The sequence below is a fragment of the Cervus canadensis genome, chromosome 28 (assembly GCF_019320065.1).
Source record: "Cervus canadensis isolate Bull #8, Minnesota chromosome 28, ASM1932006v1, whole genome shotgun sequence".
Lineage (NCBI taxonomy): Eukaryota > Metazoa > Chordata > Mammalia > Artiodactyla > Cervidae > Cervus > Cervus canadensis.
In genome coordinates this window covers 47,480,994-47,505,911 of record NC_057413.1, presented here as the reverse complement: position 1 = coordinate 47,505,911, position 24,918 = coordinate 47,480,994, and the positions used below count along the sequence as shown (strand labels likewise).

General features: G+C 40.1%; 1 pseudogene; it reads right to left on the bottom strand.

Moving 5' to 3' along the window:
• Positions 1–7,611: 7,611 nt before the first annotated feature.
• LOC122429299 lies at positions 7,612–18,760 on the bottom strand (annotated as a pseudogene).
• Between the last annotated feature and the right edge of the window lie 6,158 nt (positions 18,761–24,918).

Here is a 24,918-nt window from a genome sequence, read left to right as displayed (position 1 = left end):
AGTTCCAAAAAACTTTTCTCTTTATATCTCATTAATCAGAATTTAGTCACCTGACCATACTTGTAAAGGGAGACTGGAGAGGGTAATTTCTTTAAAAAAAATTATATTTATTTTTATTTTTTGGATGTGCTAGATTTTCATTGCTGCGTGAGGGCTTTCTCTAGTTGTGGAGAGAAGGGGCTATTCTCTAGTTCTGGTACATGGGCTTCTCATTGCGGGGGCTTCTCTTGCTGAGGAGCACAGGCTCTAGAGTGCATGGGCTTCAGTAGCTGTGGCTCACAGGCTTAGTTGCCCTGTGGTATGTCTTCCCGGATCAGGAGTGGAACCTGTGTCCCCTGCATTGCCAGGCGGATTCTTAACCACTGGACTGCCAGGAAAGCCCCGGAGAGACCAATTTCTATTAGAAAGTTCTACTCTAATAGAGGGTGGCAATGTACCTCTATTACTGAAAAGTGGGGTATTGAATGGATATTGGGTGGCAATTGACAATTTCTGCTGTAGGAAGTTAAAATCTATTTGGGGAAATAAGAACCTGTAGGCTTGAAAAGACAATGAATAGTCTATTGGGAAGGACCAAGCCATGGGTTGCCAAAATTTGGAGGAGGAAGAATAGGTGTCAAGGCTTCTTGGAAGAACTGAGATTTGAACTCCCCTTTGAAGATAAGAAGGATTCAATAGGCACAAAAGTTTGGGAGGGCACCCCAGCAGGAGGCATTGACCTGAGCAGAAGCCTAGAAGCTGGACAATGCAGATCAGCCTCGGGACAGGAGCAACAGAGACCAAATGTTAAACTTCGATGTAATGGAGTCTTTGGCTGAAAAAGGAAGGAGTAGGACTGATTTTTTAAAAATTCCCTAAGGCAAAAGTTCCAAGACCACTTAGCCAGGACAAAACATGACTACTGAATTTGCTTCCCTATTACTGGAATTGACAATCCTATATGCCATAAACAACTCATGCCAGCAGAAACGATCGCGTTATTTACTCCAATGAGTTCCCCTAGTTTTTGGATTGTCCAAAATAACACATAGAGTGTACCCAGTGAATGAATATATGACAGCAGCAATCAAAATAAACACATAGGATGCCTGAGACTATAGCCAGAGGCTAATATTCATTAAATAGGGGAAGGAAAAAAACCCGACAAAGAGAAGGTTCTGGGTCTCTTTCCTAAATATTAATTGTTTATTTCACGATTCTCCTCTACTCCAAACAGACCTTAAACCGCCTCTTCTTAATATGCTCCCATAAAGGATTATAAACTAGAAGGAGGATGGTTTAAACAAAAGTAATCAGAAAGTAAGCAATCTTCTTCTTTCTCTCTGGCTCGAAGCTTGTTTTGTCTGTTAAGGAACTTTTCTCTTCAGCGCACAGACCTCAAGGTCAATCAGAGGTCACTCTTCTGCTTTTTGAGGTATGGGCGCTTTCATGTTATTTGCTCATTTTTATTGCTGAGAATAACCATCCATTTGCCCGCATAACCAAGGCCTCCCCAACACAAAGACTTGAGAGTAGGCTCTGGCAGGGGGTTAATCCCATTCAACGCAAAGCAAACAACTTCAAATCTCATTAAATGTTGGACTTTGCAGCAAGAATACAAATATTTCCAATTTAGAAAAGGAAGATAGAAATGTGACACAGAAGTATTCCAATCATTTAGTAGAGTAAATCGTACCAACATGATCCTAAAACTGTCATCTTGGTGGAAAAGAGAATAAAACTCCATTAATAATACAACAGTAATGCTTACTTTTTCACATCAGGAAAATTCCATTATAACAAACAGCCCGAGGCTTTTAAATTGCTTTTGTTCTAGATCAGTGGAATATTGTTATGAAGAATATATTGCTAGCGATGATAGTTTAGATCTAAGGAGGAAACCTAGCTGATTTTTATAGTGTGAACCAGCAGAGATGGTGGTGGTTGCACACGGAACTGTGTGAATAATCTCCTTTGTGCAAATTTTTAAAAGGTATACCGTTGGGACTTCCCTGGTGGCCCAGTGGTTAACACTCAGCCCTTCCAATGTAGCGGGCATGGGATGGATCTCTGATCGGGGATCTAAGGTCCCGCATGCCCTGAGTCATGGTCATAAATAGACAAATCAAAAGTAGACCCTTCACGCAGGCACACAGCTTGGTGAGAAGAATGCTGGCTGGAATTCACCTCCATTTGCCCCCTCAGCTAGGGCACAGCTAAACAAACCCCTGCAGAGGTCCTAGTGGCACAAGATTGTTCTTTTAAGACCTACTTATAAGGTGATCCTCTGAAATTATTTTCCTTAAGTCTACTCTGGGATAGACCTCACTATATGCTTCCTTTTTAGTTATAAGATCCTCTCTGATAGAATTTCCCATTTAAAGATTTGGACCAATGTTTTTTTTTTTTCCACTGGTTTTGGAAGTATTTTAGATTCATCATCCTACAGGGGTCTTGTAGTTCTCTCAGTTACCAACCGTGGCATCTTGGGGTAAGTTAGGATATTTTTTTACTCTCTTAGCCTAACTTTCCTTATCAAGGAACTATTGGTTCACTGGTTCTCAATGAACATTTCAGAAGGTCCTTTTTCAATACTAAAATGAAATTCATAGGTAATATGATCATTCTACACTGAGAAGTTTTAAATAATTATAATGCCCACATATAAAGGAGAAAGAAAAGAAGAGCTGTTTATCATAAAGCTATATAAAATGCGTAGGCTTAACTATAATACAAAACATAATAAAGTTGTCAGATGCTGAATAAAACAAAGTTAGAATCTTCTCTCAGTTTAAACTGTAGTCTACATTCCTGGAAAAATCAGTGTAAACCCATGATAGTACACTTTGTGATTATGTGGAAAACAGAGTTAGGTGCTAGGTTTGATCATTTTGAACAGGGTTTCCACCCATATAAATGGGCTTTTGAAAGTGGTTTGGAGTGTCCATGGAAATTGTTTGTTGGGTGGGACTGTGTCATATGTGGAAGGAGGTATAGCACCCCTGGTCCTAATCTACTAATGCCAGTAATACCAGTCCCCTAATCATTGTGAAAATAAAAAATCCCCCCAGATTTCCACAACACACCTGACTAGGGATTTTCTTCTCTCATTGACAATCACTCGTTTAACTAGTCTTGAATCCAAGAAGGCTGAAAAAACTCAGGACCAGAAAAGTCCTTCCTTGATGAAGAGGATAATTATAAATCCACTTTCCCTCAGCCTCTCCTAGGGACTCCAGCTCTAGGGGGAAGGAAACACAGCTGATGTGACAATTAGCCAGGACTAGCCCTGGAAAGGACCTTGAGGATGGCAAATGATACCTCTACCTTCTCACTCCATCTTCTCCCATCTGGCAGGGATTTTCCACTTTCTCTTCCCTTTCAAGCAAGTATAGTATACTCTTTCAGAAGTATAGATGAGGACTTCCCTTGTGGTTAAGAATCTGTTTACCAAGGTAGGGGACATGGGTTTGATCCCTAGTCTGGGAAGATCCTACATGCCACCGGGCAACTAAGCCCAAGTGCCACAATTACTGAGCTCACGTGCTGCAACCACTGAAGACCGTGGGCCCTAGAGCTCGTCCTCTGCAATAAGAGAACTCACTGCAAAGAGAAGCCTGTGCACTGCAACAAAGAATAGCCCCTGCTCGCCACAACTAGAGAAAGCCTGCAAGAAGCAACTAAGACCCAGTGCAGCCAAAAATAATTAATTTTTTAAAAAAGTACAGATGATGTTAGGGATTTATATCTTTCATGTAAATATGTGTTAATTGTATGTCTCTCAAATCCAAATGGCTTATGAGAATATGAAAAGGTACTGAACCTTGCTAGAAATTAAGGTAGTGAGAAATTTATAATAAAAATGAAGTACTATTTCATACTCATCAGGTTGGCAAAAATCTAAAATTTCAACAATTTCAAATGTTGGAAAAGAGTATCGAAATTGGTATAGCCACTTTGGGGAGCAATTTGATTTTATTTATTAAGATTGGAAATGCTCTGATTCCTACATCCCACGAAATTGATTCTTTGGTCTGTACCTTAGAGAAACACAATTTGATTGCACCAGAAGATATATATGTTTGTAGCAGCATTACTTTTAATAGTGAAAAACTAAATCAACTGGAGACATTTAAATGTCATTAATAGAAGATCAGATTCATATATCATCATGTATTCATAGAAGGGAATATTATATAGCAATTACAATGATGAATCACAGCTTTGGGTCTGCACAGTGATAAATCTTAAAAACAATTCAGAAAAGCTAATTGCAGGGTATGTAGAGTGTGACACCATTTAAATACTTTAAAAACCTGCAAAATAGTGCCATATATTGTTTACAGATACATGAATATGCAGTTAAAGCATAAAACATGTACAAGAAAAAAAAAACATGTACAAGAATGATTAATGATTCATGATCTTGGTTATTTCTGAAGAAGGAGAAAGAAGAATGAGATTGGAAAGAGGACATGCAGAAAGCTTTCAGTTGAATCTGCAATGCTTTTGTTCTTCAAAAAAATATCTGAAGGAAATGTGGCCAACTGTTAAGATTTAATTTGCTATAGATAGTGCTGGATATACTGGGTACTCATTATATCTTTTACATATTTTGATGAGAAATATACCATAATAAAAATAATGTTTAAAAGTTATGCATCTCTAGGGGTGTTTGTATTCTTGACTTAGCAAATTCTTTCCAACCTTCTGAGACAGAGAACTCAATAATGAACAAGATACACCACCACCACCACCCCCCCACTATCTTAGATTGTGGTTCTCTGACTTTATTGTGCATCAGAATCACCTGGAAGGCTTGTTAAAACACACACTGCTGGGCCCACCCCCGGGGTTTCTGATTCAATTGGTCTAGGATGGGCCTTGAGAATTTGCATTTCTAGCAAGTTCCCAGATGATGTTGCGTGTTCGGGGACCTCATGTCTCCTGACATTGTTTGAATACTGTCGCAAGAGGACTTTATTCTAGCTATAAGAATTCCAAGAAGTGATGGGAGAAGTATTTTCTGGATGCTCGACCAAGTCTCTAAAGGCACAGTTATGCTACCAGCCCTGGGTCACAAGTGACACATCATCTTCCTGGCTTCTCAAGAAATGTCACTGCATCCTTATAACCCCATCTTACTTGTGGCTGTGTATATTTCAATTTATTCCATTAAAACTTTAGCTCCTCTATACATCCTATTTGGTATACACCTTATACAAAATATCAGTAGTAGTTACTCTCCAATATTAGAATTATGGTTAATTTTTAAATCTTTTTGCTTGTCTGCATCATCTAACATTTCCATAATGAACATTTCCATCAAGTATTAATTACATAATAAGGATATTAAAGTAAAATAAATATATATCAAATTGTGTTAGGCTCTGTGATGTGGGCGGAGCTGCTAAGAAGTAATACGGATATAGACTTGCCTTCGAGAGATTTATGATCTTGTTCATACATACATTGGAAAAACATTTCATAATAAGACAAGGTATTCAGGAAACAGTGTTCACTGAGAACTAAAAGTACAGTTGGCAAGTACTTTGGAAGGAAAAAATGACTAGGTTGAGTGAAGCTAGAAGGAGCATTTGGGCCCAGCCTTGAATGATACACGGGCCAGAGCCTACGCAGAGGGCAAGGAAGGAGTCAAGGGTCTTTGCAAATCCCCAGGGTATGTACAGGTGCTCAGGGAACACTATGAAGAATTGAACACATACTGAATTCATACAGAAACTGCACTCTGGCATGAGTACACATTCAGCCACATGATAGTGGCTCATACCCAAGACACATAAATTGAAACCAAATTAATTTCATTGTGGGTTTATGACAAGTCAGGTAGGGGAGAAAATGTCTTTTTCTTCTTTTACATGATTTCTGCGTTGATGACTACATCCCTAAAGTGCATTTGTGAGTTTGTAAAGAAAGACCCACATGGACTGGACACATCTCTTCCTGGGTGTGTTCTCCTCCCCTTTTGCTCTTAATTAAGATTGAGGAGTTCTTCGTGGATTGTTGTTCTTCTAGTTTCTCTGCGTCTCTTCACTCCTTTATATTTGGGTTGTTTATATTTTTCTCTGTGTTAAAAAAGCCTGTACCACATCTACTTTATCTGCTCATCAGTTGTTGGACATGTGGGTTGTTTCTGTGTCCCGGCTATTGTAAACAGTGCTGCAGTGGCAACTGGGGGGCAAATAGATAGCTACTGGGAGTCTGCTGTGTAGTACAGGGAACTCACTTCGGTGCTCTGTGATGACCTAGAGCATGGGAGTGGGGAGAAGGTCCAAGAGAGAAGGGATGTATGGATTTCATATATATATCATGACACAAATATCACTCCGTTGTACAAGATAAACTAACCCAACATTGTAAAACAATCATACTCCAATAAAAATAAAGTCTTCCCGGGTGGTACAGTGGTAAAGAGGCCACCTGACAATATAGGAGGCACAGGAGATGCAGGTTTGATCCCTGGGTGGGAAAGATCCCCTGGGAGTGGGAAACTGCAACCCACTCCAGTATTCTTGCCTAGGAAATCCCATGGACATTGGAGCCTAGTGAGCTACCATCCAAGGGGTTGCACAGAGTCGGACACAACTGAGCACACACACACAAACACAAAAGTAAAAACAAACCAAACAAAAAAGCCTGAAGGCATCTACTTTTGGCCAAGATAAAACAACAGGATCCAAATTTATCCTTCTGCCTTCAACAACCACAAAAGCAGATTAAAATATATGAAAAAATAGGTGCTGGGGTGCAAGGAGGGCCTGGACGGAGGAGGTACATGAGGAAACTCTTGAGGGTGATGAATATATTCACTATCTTGATTATACTGATCTTTTACAAAACTTAGATTGTATATTTCAAATACGAGTTTATGTCAATTTTATCTAAATAAAACTGTTTAAAAAGTACTGAAAAGAAAAGAAAATCAGCCTGGAAGCACAGGTCCATAAGACAAACAAAACAATAAAACCTCCTATGCTATTCCTTGGGTAGTTTCCCTTTCTTTTAGCAAATTTTAAAAATTACTGTTAAGCAGAGGTGAAAAATACTCCTATGCTATTTAATTGAATAATCTCCCCTCTTTTTATAAGATCTGCTAAGCACTGGGATGCTAATAAAGTTAAAACTCCTAGATCTTCACTTGTAGAGTTCTTTCCAAAGTTCTATAGCTAAATTTCTGTTTGTAATTGTGTTTTCTTTTCTTAAGAGGTCCCAAATTGTATTGTATAATATAAGATTCAGGCTCCATGAAACCTGGAGGCAACTCTACTTTTTTTTTTTCCCCACACTATGTAGCTTGTGGGGTCTTAGTTCCTGCACCAGGGACTGAATCTGCCCCTGGGCAGTGAAAGCATGGAGTCCTAACCACTGGGCAGACAGGGAATTCCCCAACCTTACTTTTAAAAAAAGAAAAAAGATTTTATTATAGAGCAACATCCAGACTCCAGATCCAGCTGCCAAAGAGACCATGTTATGACCATGTTATGCTGTGGGTACTTGTGGGGACAGTAGGAATCCATGGCTTCCCTCCCTTTTCTTTGGGGTGGGGATGGTAATGGTGGACAGTGTCTCATCTATAGGTTCCACAATGCTCAGCAGTCAGGCAGGGGCTTCTTAAGGGTCCCTCTTACCACTTGGGTCTCAAGGCAGCATGATCTTCACTTTGATGCCCAGCACACCCTGTCTTAGCAGTATATGGCGCCAGGTGGTGTCTGCATAGGAGTTAACAGGGTCTCCACTGTGGATCATCAGGCCATCTGTGACTTCATGGGTTTGACCCTCTGTCCCCAGAGTTTCCCAGGCACTACAACCTAGCAGCCTTTTCCCCACTGTCCATGATGACCCACAGCAGACCCCAACAAGTCCTCCTAGAAGTGTGTGCTGCAGACTCCGCCGGGCAATGACTCACTGAACTCTCCCGTCTGCCTTCCTCCGTAAAGTTCTACATCGCCCTTAGGAAAGCGAAATCTCTTCTGAAGCACAGCAGTTAATTCCTGAATCCGCAGGCCCTTCTCACCAATCACATTCTGTGTCCAGGGGACCAAGGTAATGATTTCTGTCCTGGTTGGTTGAAGGCGGACTTCAATGGAGGCGTCATCTTTTGCCAGTACCCAAGTGAGAGGCTTGTTCAGTTCAGCCTTGAGGACGCCATCAGAGACCTCTTGGACACTGGCACTGCCATCTTGCCACCCAGCGCCATCTTAAGGAATGGCCCAATGCTGCTGTTAAATGATCTAAGGAGTGTGATGTGAGGAAATTGTTCCCATTGCTATTGCAGACAGAACACAAACATGCAAAGAACTTTAGGACTATGGTGGTCTAGAGCACCATTCTCTCCTGGGATAAGCCTCTGTGAATTTGGTAACAGCCGTTGAGGAGCTGTGAATAATATTTCAGACTTCTTCACTTGCTTTCTCATCAACTGCTCGATCTGGAGGGATCCAAGTGTGACGGAGAAAAAAATGACCCAATAAATGTAATTCGGCTTCAGCAGCTTCAGAATGGGTTTCCTGCCACCTTCAACGGCACTCCAAAATTGAGCAAGCTAAGTAGGCTTTGCCTTGGGTGCTCTTTGTGAATCTGCATTGGAGAATTTCAGTTCCAACTCCTTCAGAGTAGGTGTCCTGAAATGATCAGGGAAATAGGATCTTTTACTACATTTTGGGCCACATTTCACACTGTTCCTTAGTAAAATATCCCTGCTCTTCCTCTCTGTGAACCACACCCCATTTCTCCCTCAGTACAAGCTTGGTGCCTTCTTCCTGGAATTGCCTTTGGTGCTGGAATTGCCTATCTAGTGCTGAGTGAAATCGTCTTCCCTCAACCGGAGCACGTAGGATATGACTGTTCTCGAAGCTTCTAGGAGCTTAGACCCCAACTCCTACAACCACGTGATCTTGGGTAAGTGATCATTTTTCCGAGCTAGTCCCCAAATAATAATTCATTTTCCACACTCATATGTGTTAATTTTATAATTAAAATATTTTATGATGTCTATAATAACTCCTACTGATGGCTCGCAGTTGGCATGAAACTTAACTAAGATAATATATGTAAATATTTTTCATAAGCTTAAAAATGCTGTACAAACATAAGGTACTGGCACAAATGATGTTTCAAATATTTAATGACCGGTAGGCACTAGCCTTTACCAATCAGAACAGTCTTCAATCACAGCACTAGAGCTCAGTCTGGTAGGTTTCCTAATGGGCCAAATATTAACTCTTTAGTCACAAAATTAAAGGAAGGTTTGCTGTTTCCTGAAGGAGAAGTTGAGGTAATAGCAGTCTAATGGAAGGCGACTCGGGGAGGTAGCAACTATATTCTTTTTCAGATTCTTTTCCCTTATAGGTTATTACAAGATACTGAATATAGTTCCCTGTGTTATTGAGTAGGTCCTTGTTGGTTATCTATTTTATGTATAGTAGTGTATATATGTTAATGTCAACCTCCTAATTCATCCCTCCTCCCTTTTCTTTTGGTAGCCATAAATTTGTTTTCTATGTCTGTGAGTCTCTTTCTGTTTTATAAATATGTTCATTTCCATTTTTTTTTGTTAAGATGCCACATATAAGCAATACCATATGATATTTGTCTTTCTCTGCCTTACTTAGTTCACTTATTATGATAATCTCTAGGTTCATCCTTGTTGCTGCAAATGACATTATTTCATTCTTTCTTATGACTGAGTATTCCACATCTTCTTTATTCATTAATCTGTCAATGGTTATCTAGGTATTTCTGTGTCTTGACTATTGTAAATAATGCTGCAATGAACATTGGGATGCATGCATCTTATAAAATATTTTTTAACAAAAATGAAGCACAACACATAAAATTTTGTGGGATGAAGTTAAATCAGTTCTTAAAGGGAAATTTATAGCATTATAAATTAGCTTATATTAGAAAAGAAGAAAGGTCTTAAATCAACAGACTAAGCATCCATCTTAAGAAACCAGGAAAAGCAAAATAAGCCAGATCAAGGTGGAAGGAAGAAAATAATAAAGAGAAAAAAAGCCACTTAAAACTGAAAAATTATAAAGAAAATCAGTAAAATCAAAAGCTGTTTCTTTGAAAAGATCAATGAAATAAAAATACTATTAATAACAATTAAAAAATAGAGAAGATGCAAATTACCGATGTCATTAGAGACCTCAGAGATATTTTTCTAAAAAGTACTCTAAACAACCCTATGCACATAAATTCAATAACTTAGATGAAATGGACCAATTCCTTAAAAGCCACAAAATTCCAAAACTCACCCAAAGAAGAAATAGGTAACATATGTATTAAAGAAATGGAATCCACAGGTAAAAACCTTAAAAACAAACAAACTTCCAGGCCCAATGGCTTCACTGGTAAATTCTATCAAACTTTTAAAAAACAAATAGCACTGTTTCTATACAATCTCTTCCAGCAAACAGAAGGAAAGGGAAAGGAACCCTTCCCAACCCATTTTATGAGGTTAGAATTGCCTTGATACCAAAAAAACTAAAGACAGTACAAGGAGGGAAAATTATAGACCACTATCCCTCATGAACAGTACACAAAAATCTTGAAACAGCAACAACAACAAAAAACAACTCGAAAATCAAATCTAGCAATATATAAAAAGACTAGTACTCCACGACCAAGTGGGATTTATCCTAGACATGCATGACTGGCTCCAAATACAAAAATCAATCAGTGTAATTCACCATATTAAAAAACTAAAGAGGAAAAATGACATGAGTATATCCAACAATGCAGAAAAGGCATTTGAAGTCATCCAGCATCCATTCATGATAGAAACTCTCAGTGATATAGAAATAGAAGGAAATTTCCTTAATTTGATAAAGGCCATCTACAAAATACCTACAGTTAATGTAATGTTTAATGGTGAAATACTGAATGCTTTCCCCTAATATCAGGAACAAAGCAAAGATGTCCTCTCATCACTCCTATACAATATAACACAGGAAGTCCTAGTCAGGGCAGTAAGTCAGAGAAAGAAAGTAGCAATAAAAGGCATACACAAGCATATGAAAGAAAAGACAGCTTTTTTGGCAGTGACGACCTCCCCATGAGAACATGTCTTTCACAAAGGATCTCCTTCATCCCTCTCCAGAAGTGAAGAAGAGGAAACACAAGAAGAAGCACCTGGTGCAGAGCTTCACATTTCATGGATGTGAAATGCCCAGCATGCTATAAAATCACCACCATCTTTCAGTTCAGTTCAGTTCAGTTGCTCAGTCGTGTCCGACTCTTTGCGACCACCATCTTTAGTCATGCACAAATCATAGTTTGGCTGCTCTATTGTCCTCTGCCAGCCTATAGGAGGAAAAGCAAGGCTTACACAAGGATGCTTCTGCAGATGGAAGCAGCACTCAAAGTACCCTGTATCAGGATGAATGGGAAACCATCCCAATAAACACATTTTGAATACAGAAAAAAATAAAAGAAAGAATATTGTCTATTTGTAGATGACATGATTTTCTACATAGAAAATCCCAAGTAATTTACCAAAAACTCTTAGATTAACAAATGAACGGACTCCCCTGGTGGTCCAGTGGCTAAGACTCTGAGCTCTCAATGCTGGGGCCCTTGGTTTGATCCCTGGTGGGGGAACTAGATCCCACATGCCACAAAGGACCCTGCACAGCCAAATAAATAAATAAAAATAAATATTTTAAAAAACTGAAGTTAGCACAACTATAAAAGATAAAGTTAACTCACAAATTCTATATACTTAATTCAGAAATCAAAATTTTAAATATACTTCATTAAAAATTTTTTTTTTGTTTTTGTTTTTTCATTTAAAAATTTTAAAAGAGAAATACTTAAGTATAAATTTAACAAAACTTGTGCAGGATCTGCATGCTGACAACTATAAACACTAAAGAAAGATATCAAAGGATATGAATAAATGGAGAAACATACTGTATTTATGGATTGGAAGATCCAATTTAGTTGACCATGCCAATTTTCTCCAAAGAAATCAATAGATTTAATACAATTCCAATCAGAAGTCTAATCAAAAGTAAGATTTCTGCAGATATAGACAAGCTTGGTTTGTCTTGCATTACATTACAAGCATGGTTCTTACATTTATTTGGAAAGGGGAAGGGAGCAGAATAGCCAACACAATTTTGAAAAAGAAGGATCAAGTGGGAGAAATCAGTCTACCCAATTTAAAAACTTACTATAATGGAAGAATAATCAAGACACAGTGGTGCTGGTGGAGGGATAGAGGCAGAGACCAATGGATCAGTCTATATCAAACAATTGAGTCAGAAAATGTCAATTACTGACAAAGGTAAAAAAGCAATTCAATGGTTAAAAGATAGTCTATTCAATATATGATGTTGGAATAACTGAACATCCATATGCAAAAGTATGCCATGAGAAGCTAAAGACAAAAAAATCTTGACCTCAATCTCACACTTCATTGAAAAATAGATCATAGATGTAAAATGTAAAACTATAAAACTTTCACAAGAAAATAAGAGTAGAATGTTCATGACTTGGGATCAGGGAATTTTCTTAGACTTGATATCAAAAGCACAACCCAGAAAAGAAAAAAATGGACAAGCTGGACTTTATTAAAATGAAAACCTTTTGCTTTGTGAAAGACGTCAAGAGAATGGAAAGCTATAGATGTGAGGGAACATATTTTCAAATCACATACCCAACAAAGGACTTGTATCTAGAAAAACTCTCAAAACTCAATAGTAGGAAAGCAAACAACCCAATTAAAAATGAGGAGACCATCTTGTCACAGTTTAATTCTTATAATCCTTAAAACAAAAGTTGTTGTTTAGTTGCTAAGTTATGTCTGACTCTTTGCTACTGCACGGACTGTAGCCTGCCAGCCTCCTCCATACCTGTCATTTATGTACCTATTTTTGGTTGTTCTGGATCTTCGTTGCTGTGTGCCGGCTTTGTCTAGTTGTGGTGAGCTGGGGCTACTCTCCAGTTGCGGTGGTTCGGCTTCCTGTTGTCGTGGCTTCTCTTGTTGTGGAGCATGGGCTTTAGGCGCATGGGCTTCAGTGGTTGTGGCTTGAGGGCTCTAGAGCACAGACGAAGTAGCCACATGGGCTTAGCTGCTCGACAGCATATGGGATCTTCCTGGAACAGGGATCAAACCAGTGTCCCCTGCATTGCAAGGCAGATTCTTAACCACTGGACCACCAGGAAAGCCCCCAAAGATACCTATCTTGATAGGAAATGATGACCAATGCCTTTCGTTTGTTTTCAATGCCATTTTAAAATATAGTGCATTCTGGATAATTTACATTACTGCAGGTGGGAACAAAAATAATTGAGGTTTAAAATTCTGTTTAATATTAATGTTACAGGAAAAGTATAAGTAAGCATTTTATTCACTTCAGTTTGATTTAAATGATCAGCTCTTCTAGAAAACTTTCCTTGAGCCTTAAATACAAATTCCATATTCCTTCCACTGTGCTTTGCCAGGTTCTTGTGCATATCTTTATCCCAGTACATTTCTTATTTTACAGTATTAACCTATCTCCTGAGGGCAGCTTTCACTTTATTTCCAAGCCCTAGCATAATAACTGGCAGGTAGTAACCACTCAGTGTGTTTGTTGAATAATTAAAGACTTGTAAAGAAAAAGTAAAATTAGTGATGAAATAATTAAATGGCAACAACCAAAAATTCTAATAATATTACCATGCTTTTAGAATGGTCCCTGATGCATAGTAAGTCCTCAATAAATGTTCATTTATTCAAAAGATATTAGTTAGAAAACTACAATGTATGAAGCACTGTTACAGTTGATGGGTAAATCACATGCATTTTAGATCATAACTGTTAAAGGAAAAACAGCAGAGACCAAAATCCCCACCCTAATGGGATTTACATTTCAATAGGAGAGACAAACAATAAGTAAAATAAATAGGTGAAATATGTAGTTTGTTAGATGACAAAAAAAAAAAAAGGGCAAAAGACAAATATCTATGTACTTCACCTTAGAGGAAATAAGCACATGAAAAGATGTCAGTATGATCAGCCATTAGGAAAATGCAAATTAAAACCTTATTGAGAAACTATTGGGTTTCCCTTGTGGCTCAGCTGGTAAAGAACCCACCTGTGAAACAGGAGACCTGGGTTTGATCCCTGGGCTGGGAAGATACCCTGGAGAAGGGAAAGTCTGCTTACTCCAGTATTCTGGCCTGGAGAACTCCATGGATTGTATAGTCCATGGGGTTGCAAAGAGTTGGACATGACTGAGCGACTTTCACTTTCACTTTTCACTGAGATCCTATTATATAGCTCTTAGGATGAAAAAAACATCAGTAGCGACAAACGCCTGGCAGTATCTACTGATGGCTGTGGAGCAACTGGAACTCTAAATATGGAATATAAGACGATTCTCAGGAATACAATTTGCCTGTGAAACACATACTTATCATGTGATATGGTATGATCCCACTCTTAAGTATGTACCTTAGAGAAATGAATTTTATATCCACCCTAAAACCTGCACATGGATGTTTATATCTGCTTTATTCTAATCATCCCCAAATCGTGAAGGCAACCACAAAAATCCTCCAATGGGTGAATAAAGTGAGTATATTCATATTCTTTAGCATTAAGAGACTATCTAGCAATAAATATTATTGCTAGTAGAGTATGAATACTACCGAGCAACGAAAAGGAATGAACTATTATTATTACATGTAGTAATATGAATGAGTCTTAAAGACATTATGTGGAGTCAAAGCCAGTTTCAAAAGACTGTATATGTTTGATTCCATTTCTATGACATTTAGGAAAAAGGCCAAGTGAAGGAGTCATGGAGAACAGACCAGTACTTTCCAGGGGTTATAGTGAGGGGACAGTGGAACTCTAAATGGATTTTTTAGTGTGAAGGGGATAGAACCATCTTTATCTTGATTGTGATGATGTTTACACATAGAATACACACACACACACACATATCAATTATACTTATTAGATGTTGATTTAAAAAAAGAAAGAAAAGTCTATTCCTAGATAGGACCTCTGACTTCATCTAAAAGAGACAGTTTGCCAAAATTCTGTGCTTCTCAACTCAATTCCGAAGGAAAAAATAAATATTAAGTCAATAAATAGATTAAAAGAACAATAGCAAGAAAAAACCCAAAACTAAACCCAAACCACACCTTCTATATGCAGGCTCAGCAACTCAAAGTCAGAGTTAATTTACTAGGTAATTACCCTATTTATTGTTGGTTTAAAACTCAACATTCAAAAAGCTAAGATCATGGCATCCAGTCCCATCACTTCATGGCAAATAGGTGGGGAAACAGTGAGAGACTTTATTTTCTTGGGCTCCAAAATCACTGCAGATAGTGACTGCAGCCATGAAATTAAAAGATTCTTGCTCCTTGGAAGAAAAGCTATGACCAACCTAGACAGCATATTAAAAATCAGAGACATTACTTTGCCAACAAAGGTCCATCTAGTCAAAGCTATGGTTTTTCCAGTAGTCACATATGGATGTGAGAGTTAGACTATAAAAAAAGCTGAGCGCTGAAGAATTGATGCTTTTGAATTGCTGTGTTGGAGAAGACTCTTAAGAGTCCCTTGGACTGCAAGGATATCCAACCAGTCCATCCTAAAGGAAGTCAGTCCTGAATATTCATTGAAAGGACTGATGCTGAAGCTGAAGCTCCAATACTTTGGCCACCTGATGCGAAGAACTGACTCACTGGAAAAGACCCCGATGCTGGGAAAGATTGAAGGCAGGAGGAGAAGGGGATGACAGAGGATGAAATGGTTGGATGGCATCACTGCCTTGATAGACACGGGTTTGAGCAAGCTCTGGGAGTTGATGATGGACAGGGAAGCCTGGTGTGCTGCAGTCCATGGGATCGCAAAGAGTCGGACACGACTGAGCAACTGAACTGAATTGAATTATCCTACACAACCATACAATCATGCTTCAGGTTATTAGAGCAACAGGTTGAACTGAAAAAACTAGATAGGGGTGATTTCTGATGTGAAATTGTTACCATTCAGAGGTTTACTGTATTGTTTTTCTTCTTGGACTTAATTTCATTTTCTGTTTCAGGCTGGATTTATTTATAAGCACTCTGAAGCTATTTTTGTAAAAAAAAAAAAGTGTGTGTTAAGAGTTCACAGTGGGTTACATATGATGTTTTCTTTTTGCATCCTATTGTTTTTTAAAAATTCTGTAATGAACATGTATTACTTTATAAACCAATAACCTAAATAAATTATAAGAACCGAAGTCAACTGCTAACTGGAGTATCTCCCACATAGAAAAATTTCTGGACCATGTTTTAATTTATAGGCAAGAATGGGCTTAGTTACTCTAGGTATGTATGATATCTAGTGGTTGTAAAATGCGTGCTTCTAAAAGGGTTTCAGAGTTCCCTTAAAAGGTTGTGTAAACAATTTGATAGTTCCTCAAAAAGTTAAACAGAATTACCATATGATCCAGCAATTCCACTCCTATGTGTATACCCAAAAGAACTGAAAATAGGTGTTCAAATAAGTAGGGCTTCCCTGGTAGCTCAGTTGGTAAAGAATCCGCCTGCAGTGCAAGAGACCCCGGTTTGATTCCTGGGTTGGGAAGATCCCCTGGAGAAGGGATAGGCTACCCACTCCGTATTCTTGGACTTCCCTTGTGGCTCAGCTGGTAAAGAATCCGTCTGCAATGCGGGAGACCTGGGTTCAAATAAATACATATACACTCACATTCACAACAGCATTGTTTACAATTGCCAAATGCTGGAAACAACTCACATGTCATCAACTGATGAACTGATTAAAAAATATTAATACCTACATAAGGGGATATTGATTTTCCCTAGTGGTTCAGACGGTAAAGTGTCTGCCTGCAATGCGGGAGACCCGGGTTCGATCCCTGGGTCGGGGAGATCCCCTGGAGAAGGAATTGGCAACGCACTCGAGTATTCTTGCCTGGAAAATCCCATGGACAGAGGAGCCTGGTAGGCTACAGTCCACAGGGTCGCAAAGAGTTGGACGCGACTGAGTGGCTTTACTTCACTTCAAGGGGATATTATCCAACCATAAGAAAGAATGAATGAAGTATTGATACATGCTACATCATGAATTCACCTTGAAAACATTGCTATGTGAAAACAGCCAGACAGAAAAGGTCACGTTTTGTATGATTCCATTTATATAAAATATCCAAAATAGGTAAACCTAAAGACAGAAGGCAGATAAATGGTTGCAAGGCCCTAGAGGAAGGGAAGGATGGGGAGTGACTGCTTAGTGTATGGTGTTTCCCTTTGGGGTGATAAAAATGTTTGGAACTAGATAGATGTCATGATAATACAACTCTGTGAATGCATTAAGTGTCACTGAATTATGTTCTTTAAAATGCTTAATTCTGTGTTCTGTGACTCTTACCTCAATTTTTAAAAAAGAGATGAAGTGTGTCCCCGCAGTCTTATTCACATTTGCAGCAAAAATCTTTGTTTTTCAAGGAAATTATAAAGGATAAATTTAGTTTAGCCCATATCTGAATAGTTAAGAACTCTGAGTGGCATGAGAATTAATCAGTGATATGCACTTTTTTGAAAGTGATCTGAATAGTCTAAAAATGTTCAGAGGAATTGAGTAGTCGGAATGGTTACAAATCATCATAATGAACTCCCTTTGTACAAGCTATTCATGTATGAAAAGAACCTCTGGAACCCTAATGGTCCTTGCAATTCTTGGGATCCAGTGCCTGTCAAAGGTACCTTTCTGTCTTGATGTTGGTTTAAGCGTGAGAGAAGTAAATGTGAGGTGTTACCTACAAAATTCGACTTTGGGGCCTGGAATGTTTCTAAAAATTTTGAAACCTTAGGCTTCTCTCTTCATTTAACGATGGTTCTTTCAAACATCTGATTGTTTAAAAAAATTCTTCGACTACCTCATTTTTCCTTTGAAAGTACATAAGACCCTCTTCACGATGCACAGCCAATGACTATCCTTTAAAAAAATCAACACAAAGTCATTTACTGAAACTCAGTTTGAATTTTCCATTTCTATGTTATTTACTCTTAACCATGATCCTGAAAATTTCAGATAGAAGTCCTGAGCTGCCTCTTCTCTGCACTCTCAAAACTCACTCTTACCTTTTCCCAGCATATCCTATGCCCGGGGAAGGCTGACCTCTACTGATTTCATCAACAGGCTTCAGAGCCTCTGACTTCCTGTAGGGTTCAGCCAATGGGAGGCACATGCTGGAGGTCAGAGGGCAGGGGCAGAGAGAAGCCGCGGTAAGTGCTCTTTGCAGGTTGCCGGTTGACTATGGGTGTGTTCTTCCGTGTTGTGTTCTTACAGAAGACAGTCACTAATGTTGTGTAACCCTCTCCTACATGACTTCAGCAACAGCCTTCCCTGTATTCCAGATATTTCTCTTTCTCGCCCTTTCTGACTTACGGGTTTGTTTAAGGTTCCACACTGCTTTTAGTCCTCTGGTGCTATGCTCTCTATTGCTGGTTTCCCTCAGCCCTGCACAAGCGAAGCCACTCAGTCGTGTCCGACTCTTGCTATCCCTTGGACTGTAGCCTACGAGGTTCCGCCATCCATGGAATTTTCCAGGCAAGAATACTGGAATGGGTTGCCGTTTCCTTCTCCAGGGGATCTTCCCGACCCAGGGATTGAACCCGGGTTTCCAGCATTGCAAGCAGAGGATTTTACCATCTGAGCCACCGGGTCCAGAGCAAAATGAAAACGCAGGACTTTTCGTTCAAAAACCACAATGAATTTCAAGATGGCGACCACCATCGCCATCTTGATTGAACAGTGCCGGGACCTTGTAAATGCGGGGTCCTGTGTGACCACACAAGCTGCATATACACGAAGCCCGCCCTGACTGCACATTATTTTAAACAGTTCTTACCTGAAATGCTCCTCTGTTATCTGTTGAAGTGTGCTGGCCAGATTATTTTCTAATATGAGGTCTTAAGGGTTCTCTTTCTCATTGAAAAAAAAAAAAAAAAAATTGTGACTCCATTAGGGGTTCCGGAAAAGTGTTGTGATCTATACTTAAACACTGTGCAATTTAAAACTTTTTAGTAGATTTGCATTTTCATAGGAAATTCACTTATTTTTTCTTCTTCAACGTTATACCGAAAAAAGCCACTCATTTGCGAACCAGCGGGGGCCACCACCATAATCCTTGAGTCTGACTCACCGTGGGCTGGTACCCTAGCTGAAATGTGTGACTCCCAAGCATGCCTTCTAGGCAGGTGCAGGAATTTCAACCAATGTGTTGCTTTTGTGTTCTTTTGTTGTTGTGTTTTTTTTAGTACCAGATACAGAATCTACCAAATATCCTACCTTTTTCTCCTCTCTCTTAGAAATAAGACTTAAACTGAGAACCTTCTCATAGTCTGGAACCTATTTTCTCTCTCTGGCTAGAAACTCGCCTAAGATAGCGATCTCTTAGTATTACTAAATAAACACCAGTTAGGCCTCCTGTCTTGAGTAAGGTCTGCTCTCTCAACACTGTCCTTAACAGACTTGGGGGTTAAGATGACAGTCAACATATCATGCTATCTTATTAGTTTCAAAATGGGAGTCCCATAAGCCCTCTTGTGCCAGGACTTTTTGCTTTCGTTGCTTTGGTGGCAAACAAACAGGAGTTTGAGAAATACTCTACAACTCTTGTGTTTCACTGCTTGAACTTGCCACAGGCTTTTTTGCCCTTGACCACTGAGCCTTCTTCAACAACTGTGGTAGTTAAATCCATCACTCGTTTCTTTTCTTTTTTTTTAACTTTTAAATTTGTATTGGGGTATAGCCAATTAACAATGTTGTGATAGTTTCAGGTGAAGAGGGAAGGGACTCAGCCGTACATATACATGTATCTATTCTCCTTCAAACTCCCTCCTATCCAGGCTGCCACGTAACACCGAGCAGAGATCCTTGTGCTATACAGTAGGTCTTTGTTAGTTATCCATTTTAAATATAGCAGCATCACTCATTTCTAAAGCCACACTGATGTGTTCTACACACACAGTCCATTGATTTGGTCATATTGCATCTCAGAGCCTTGGATAGAGCAGGAAGCAGAAGTGGGATTTCCGTGTTTTTCTCCCCGTTTCTCCACACCTCCAATTTTCCCAGTTTTTATTCTTTTATAATTTTTTTTTGGTTTTTTTTTTTTTTAGTTTTTATTCTTTAAAAAAATTTTTTGGCTATGCACCCCGCATGTGGGATCTCAGCTCCCAACAAGGGATCAAACCCAAGCCTCATGCATTGGAAGCATAGAGCCCTAACCACTGAACCGCCAGGGAAGTCTCAGTTTTTAAGAAAGTCTCCTGAACAGTCAGCTTTAATATAAAGCATTATACAGAAAAGTTCACTTCTTTGAAGATTTACCAAATATATTGTCTCATCTTTTCTCTGAAATGCAAATTTTCTCTCAAGAACAAACTTTCATTTCAAAAGGGGGTCATATAAAAAAAATTCCAACTGTTCAAATCCAGAGCACAGAAAAATTACTCCTAGAACAATACACAGAATGTTCATTGGGCCTAAAACATTTCATTTGTTTGTGAATCGGCTACATCTCTATTCATTTGGGGTCTGTTCTTGAGATAGGCAAATAACCAGTGTGGCCACAGACATGAGCCTTCTCTTGTGAGAGCCAACAACAGAAGTGCTTAGATTTTTCGTCTGGATGGCTGGAAGGGCCTGAGAGGTCTTATATACCCAAACTACAGATGAGGAAACTCAGAACAACATTTCTGGACTGGGTGACAGAACTGATGCACGGAGTTGAGAGTTTTGCCCAAGGTATCAGATTCCTAATCCAAGCATTTTGGAAGTGGCTCTATGAAGACACACATTTTGGGGGAAAATTGGCCCCCCATTTTAATGTGCCTGCTCCTGCATCACCCAGTCCTGCCGTTTTCTTTCCTGTACATTGTTCTCTGGGTGGTGAAGTGGGGGAGGGTGCTTAATAATTACCTGTCTGCTTTCCTCTCTGTGATGTTCATTTCTGCCCCTTCCCTGGTTTACGTGCCAGACACAGGTGGTGCTCCAAATGTCTTATAGTAACAAAACTGCCATCTTTACCCATCTCCTATCAGCCAGTACTGTATTATTTCAACAATTAAAAAAAAGTTCATAGTTACTGATAACCTTTCATAGTAATTAAATAAGCCTGATCATTTTAAATTTCAGTGCTTTAAAATATAGTTATTTTATTCTAGCCTCCAAATAATAAGAATAAATGGAAAAAAAATTTAAAAATATATTTTATTTTAAAATTTATTTCAGACTTATTTGAAACATTCAGCAGAAGTAGGATAAACAGTATTATAGACAGTTCCACCAATTATCCAAACTTTGCTAATCTTATTGTATTTAACTTTTAGGTTTGGGAGAGAGGCCTGGGGTATTTGAAAATAAATCCAAAACATACTTTCATCCTAAATTCTTCATTATGCATGAAAAGATAAGAACTCAAGAAAAAACATAAACACAGTACCATCATCAAGTCTAATAAATTAATAATTTCTTGACATCTATATCAAGTCGACATTTTATTTCCCTGATTGTCTCAACAATGTCTTTTAAACAATTGGTTTATTCTAATCAGAGTCACACAAGATCTAAACATTGCATTTGGTTTACTATGCCTTTTAAAAGTCGTTATTCACAGGCATTTGACTTTCACTTCATTTGACCAAGGAAAAATTGTATGGTCCCAGTTCAAAGGTGGGTGAACTGGGGCTCAGAAAGGTTAAATCTTTCCAGGTTCTCATTGCTTGGGGCATGACCCAGAATTTGAATTAAGATCTGCCTTAGGCTTCCCTGGTGGCTCAGGTGGTAAAGAATCAGCCTGCAATGCAGGAGACCTGGGTTCAATCTCTGCGTCGGGAAGATCCCCTGGAGAAGGAAATGGCAACCCACTCCAGTATCCTTGCCTGGAGAATTCCATGGACAGAGGAGCCTGGTGGGCTACAGTCCATGGGGTTGCAAAGAGTGACTAACGAGTGACGACTGAGTGACTAACCACAATTTAAGTCCCCAAACTCCTTTTTATTCCTTCCCCTTCAGGCTACCAAGGTTTTTCCTGCATTGCAGAGAGGCAAAAGGCCTAGTGGTTAAGGGAGTGTTTGGGCTCAGTTTGGCCTGGATGCAAACTGGAGCAAGTTACATAATCTCTCTGATCCTCCACTTCTGCATCTGTAAAATAAGGTTAATGATGCTGGTTTGGGGCTGATAAAATAGGAGAATGCACATATAGAATTTAGCATAGTACTAGGCACACAGAAAGTACTCAGTAAACCTTCGTTATTATTTTTAGTGTAGAGGAGGAGAAAGAATCACAAGGTGTTTTCTGTTTTTGTCAGTAGCCCAGGAGAGGTGGTTCATCACTTTAGGATTGAGTCTGAAGGGGTTAGAGAGGTTGGGAGTAGGGGGTTGGTTCTGCCTGAATTGGAGAAGAAAGCCCTGGACATAAAAATTTAAATAGGCATCAGAAGAGTTCTCCAGAGACCTCAGCTGGAAAACAGTTGAACATGTCTTCTGACCTTCCACAGAGGGAAAACTGGTGGGGAGTAGAGATGGTAGGAGGGAGACATTTCAATGTTTATTCAAATTTGGAACCACTATAAATGCGTCAAACAAATTCTAAGAAAATGAATTGCATTGAAAAAAAACAGCTCTCTCTTAACGTGGGGTAAATGCTGAGAATGGGAAAACTGAGATCTAATGACAATAATAATAGTAATAATAATAATAATGAAAGTGAAAGTGTTAGTGACTCAGTGGTGACCAACTCTTTGCAACCCCATGGACTGGGGCCCACCAGGCTCTTCTGTCCATGGGATTCTCCAGGCAAGAATACTGGATTGGGTTGCCATTTCCGTCTCCAGGGGATCTTCCTAACCCAGGGATTGAACCCCCATCTCCTGTGTCTCCTGTATTGGCAGGCGGATTCTTTACCATTTGAGTCACCAGTGAAGCCCCCAAACAGAATCAATGCCTGGAGGTGGCAGGGATCAAACCCCAGGCCTCATACATGCAAAGCATGTGCTCTACCCGTGAGCTACACCCCTTTCCTGTCCCCTTACATTTTTTGCAGTCCTAAGAGGGCTTCTGTCATCTCAGGCAGGTTTCCCACCAGGATGGGACTATTTCAACTTGACACCCATTTAAAAGATCCAAGGTAATATTTTAACCTTAGTCATCCTCCCTCTGATACTCATTCTGAGAGTCCAGAACCAGTGCTCCCATATTTGGGGTTGTTGAGGGCTGAATCTGTTGGCTAACTAAAATCCTTTGTAATGTGTATTGTTTGTGCATTTATGGATGCTGTCAAAGTTTACTAGGCCCTAGGCAGTTTTTGATGGTAAGACTCTGAGGCCCTGAGTTTCTAGAGTCCTTTGGAAGGGAGGGTAAAAAACCCCACTCACAAGTAACCAAGAACTTGCCTAGACTCTGTTCTAAGGCCTTTACATGTACAAACTCATTAAAATTTCACAAAACGCTACACTGCAGGTACCATTATTCTGATGTTACAGGCAAAAAACTGAACAAAGTGGGGTTAAGTAACTTGCCTAATAAGGTCAGAGCCTGCCTGGCTAACCATTGGGCTTACTACCTCTCTGTTGGCAGTGGGCTAAGCATGTAGAGGGGTCCTTGGAAGGCAACACGGGCATCCTAGGCTGTAAAGCAGCAATACTTTAGGTCCCCAATCCTTCCTTTTAGCTTAGGAGCAAGAAAGACCAGGGTATCAATTTCCTCATTGACCGTAGGCAGGTTACTTACTCCCTTCAAGTCTCAGCTTCCTTATCTGCCCCAGGGAGGAGTTTTAGATTAAAAGACCCCTCCCTGCATTACAAGTGTGGGTGTGTGCTGGGGGTGGGAGGTGGTGGGGCTGAGGTTTCTGGGCGGTACAGCCTTTCCTAGGTCTCTTGAGGAAACAGAGTGTTTTGAGGTTTTGTCCTAGTCAACTCCCACCCAGGAGGTCCGGTCCCCAGGCAGTGATGGCGCTCAAGCTTGGCTATTCCTCCTCCACTTGGAAAAGGGCTGCCACTGCGGCCAGCTTCGGCCACAGCCCGGCTGCCGCGAGGTCGAGGGTGGGTCTTTGCTCTCTGAGGGAGTTACAGCTGAGACTGTATCCTTAGGTAGGCTTCTTGGAGGTAGTGACATTGAGTCGAGCCTGAAGGTCTAGCAGGAGTTAGTAAGAGGAGGTGGAGGGGGAAGGGTTACCCCCGCCCCCAGCCACAGAACAAAGAAGCACTACCCGGCTCACAGTAGAGGAGGAGGAGCCGTGAGAGTGGAGGGCTGTAGGCACGAGATCGCGCGGGGGCTTCGGAGCTTTATTCTAAGAGCAGCTGGGAGGGGTTTGAAGGAGTGTAGTCCGGAGTTGTAGGAAGACTCTTCTAGACACTTAGGAAGAATGGGTCGGAGGGGGGCAGGAGGCCATCGCAGAAAGCAGTCGGGTTGGAAGATGACCTCCGACTGAGGAATCAGAATCTTTCTCAAACCCCACGACACTGTGCGCTGTCCCTCGACTTTCTTTGCTTCTGTGGAAGGGCTCCCTAAGAGGGTAGGGCACCGGCCAAAGGCTCATAGAGCGAAAAGAGCGCAGAGCCCCCTCTTCTTTCGGGGGCTCTCTGGTCCAGGTGCCCTAGAATTGAGAAGGTTATGCGGGAGAACTCAACACTGCTGAAGATGGAGAACCGTTACCCCTCAAAATACAGAAAAACCTCGGCCGCTTTTGGCAGCAGCCTCCTCCGCCCATGACCTCATGCTTTAAGCTCCCATATAGCCTTCCCCCGCCCTGTCCACACCCAGCGCCCGAGTGGGGGTGGGGGACAGTGGCGAAGGTCCGGGGAGCGGGAGCACCTTATTTATACTGCCCGAAGATTTGGGGGGACGGGCGCAACGATCTTCCCATAGTGAAAAACGCATGGTTTAACTTTCTC